Source organism: Chrysochloris asiatica, unplaced genomic scaffold (genome assembly GCF_000296735.1).
Source record: "Chrysochloris asiatica unplaced genomic scaffold, ChrAsi1.0 scaffold00565, whole genome shotgun sequence".
Taxonomy (NCBI): domain Eukaryota; kingdom Metazoa; phylum Chordata; class Mammalia; order Afrosoricida; family Chrysochloridae; genus Chrysochloris; species Chrysochloris asiatica.
Genome location: NW_006409083.1, coordinates 10,615 through 13,602, shown reverse-complemented (window position 1 = coordinate 13,602; position 2,988 = coordinate 10,615).

Here is a 2,988-nt window from a genome sequence, read left to right as displayed (position 1 = left end):
GCTCAATCAATTTGACATACAACTTTAACTTTCACAGATACCAACTAACCTGTTGCTAATTTTGTGACAATTTCTAGATCTTGAGTCATAAGCAATATGATCTAACTTTGTTCAAGTGCAGCAAATTTAATTTGAAAAAAAAAAAGAGGATTCCCTTGTGTTAAGAAAGTGTGGTGGTCTTATGGTGATACTCGTCAAAAGAATGAATTGATTATTTATGAGTAATCAAACCTCCTCTTGCTCAGAGCTATATAAATTCTCTTGAAGCTGTTTGACATATAGCGTTATGCAATCAAACCCATGCCATTGTTGCGACAACCACAAGAGCCATTTTTCCACTGTTAACCTGGCAAGTTTGAGGACTAAGGTGTGTCTGACCTAAGCCATGGGATTTTCAATAAACTCATATGCATGTGAAAATTGGAGAGTGAGTAAGGAAGACCGAAAAAAAATTGATGCATTGGGTTATGGTGTTGGAGAAGAATATTGAAATTACCACGAACTGCCAAAAGAACAAATAGGTCTGTGTTGGAAGAAGTACACCCAGAGTGCTCCTTGGAAGCTAGATGGCCAGACTATGTCTCTTATACTTCGGACATATTGTCAGGAGGGACCAGTCACTGGAGAAGGATTTCATGTTTGGTAAAGTGGAGGGTCAGGGAAAAAGAGGAAGACTCCAGCAAGATGGATTGGCACAGTAGCAACATCAATGGGCTCATTAAACTCTGTGTGAAGAGCTAGACCGTCACATCTGAGCAGGTGTCTAGGGGTCAGCAGCAGGTAGCGTTTGAATGTAATTTACTTGTTCATACCTGTTTTGTTTGTGTTGCTGTTGTTGCTGTGAGTGCCATCGAGTCAGTTCTGACTCATAGCAGCCGGGCATAGGTTTCCAAGGAGCGGATGTGGGTTTGAACCACCAACATTGTGGTTAGTAGTCCAGTGCTTATCCTACAGTGTCACAACAGGACCCATCTGTAAGAGAAGAGCCTATTGAAACCATGATTTCAGTCCTAAATCAGACAGAAGCAACACTCAATCCCACCTTTTTGCATTTTTATTTTGAGCAAAGTAAAGCATAGGAGGGCATGAGGTCCTGGTTCAGGAGGCCTGAAATCTGACCTCAAAAATCTTTGTCCTAACTTAACACAGCTACAATGGAGCTTCTAGAATGACAGGTAGGGCCATCATCAGCCTTTAGTTGATTTTGTAAAACTGTAAGTATTTAGACCTCTACATTCTCTTGTACTTGTGAATGAGTCATACTTTTGAGCTTCTCTCTCCTTCCTTTTTCTATCTGTAATACTTCAACAAATAGAGCTTATGACAACCATTACATAGTAATAATATTTTGTTATCCAAACCCTTCCAGTAGAGCCACAGTTTTAGCAGGCAATTTCCCAACTGTTTCAAGTGACAGCTTTACCAAGTACCTCTTTAAGGCATGGAATTAATTGTAATTGTTTAAGCCACCCAAACGTAAAGCCGGTGATTTCACTTTAATTTATTTATTTTTGTGTTGAAGGGGATTGAAGGGGAAAGAGATTTGGAGATATAAAGAGGTTTAAAAGAGAGAAAGTTTTCTTGTTTCAATTTTTCTGAGTTGGAATGTCAATTCTGCTGTTTTTGAGCTAGGAAATTTTGGATAAGTTGCTTGAAGGTGTTTTGCTCATCTCTAAGAATGAGTTGCCTAATTGAATTTCTAAAAGAACAACGCTTGGGGCAGAATGTACACTGTAGTTGTTGGAGGTTGTTGTTAAGTGCCGTCGAGTTGATTCCAACCTATAGCGACCCCATAGGGTTTCCAAGGAGCAGCTGGTGAGCTTGAACCACCAACCTTGCTGTTCAGATGGCTTTGCACTCTGATGCATTAGCCCACAATACCACACAGTTGTTGTAGTTGTTATGTGCCGTGGAATCAGTTCCAACTCATAGCGACGCTGTACAGGGTTTCCAAGGCTGTAAATCTTTACGGGGAGGAGAAAATCTCATCTTTCTCCCACGGAACAGCTGGTAGTTTTGAACTGCTGACCATGAGGTTAGCAGCTGGATTCATAACCACTATGCTACCAAAGCTCCTTGTACCACACAGTAGTCCCTGTTAAATACATGTGCCACACTAGTCTTTAACATATCATGTGTAATTATGTGAAATACAAACCATGCCAGGCAATGTTAAAAAGGCAACTGAAACTTTATTCAAATGCTAGTGTAGTGGGGGATTGAAAGCAGAAATAATTCTGAGCTCAACTGCACTGAAATGGAGGCTGGGCTGGGTTGTACTGGAGGACTGTAAGGGGGTTGAACAATGAAATGGGAGAGGAATTTACTAAATTTAATGAAGCTCATTTGTGTGTTTAATTTTTCTGAGATTCGGCCACCTGAATCCAGGAAGGATAAGAAGGGTGAAGATGGTGGTAGTTGTGGTTGTGGTGGTGCCGTGGAGTCAGTTCTGACTCATAGTGCCCCATGTACGGGATTTCTGAGACTGTTAAATTTTTACTGGAGCAGAAAGCCTCACCCTTGTCCCATGGAGCGTTTGATAGTTTCACACTGCTGAAGTTACTGTTAGCAGCCTGACTCATAACCCACAACACTATCAGAGCTCCTGGAAGTATTATGCAAAGCACCTGCATAATTTAAGGGTCCAGATGAGAGAATGGTCATGACCTAGAGTCAGGGAAAAGCTTGTTTAGCATTTAGTACAATGAACTAATATAACCCAGGCAACTCACAACCTGGAAAGAGAACCCTAATCTGGATTCATTCCTTAGAGCCTGCCTGCACAAGAAGGTTGTCTCAGAAATGATGAGGAGTCACAAAATTACTAGGATGAGGTCCCCCAGCCAGTAGCATTAATCTCTTTACAGGCACTGCATCCATCTAGTCTGATTAAGACACACACTCAGGAAACTCATTAAGTGAAATGAAACGAAGTGAAATGAATAAATGAAAGCTGTTAAATTACTCACAAAAAACAGACAGCAAACA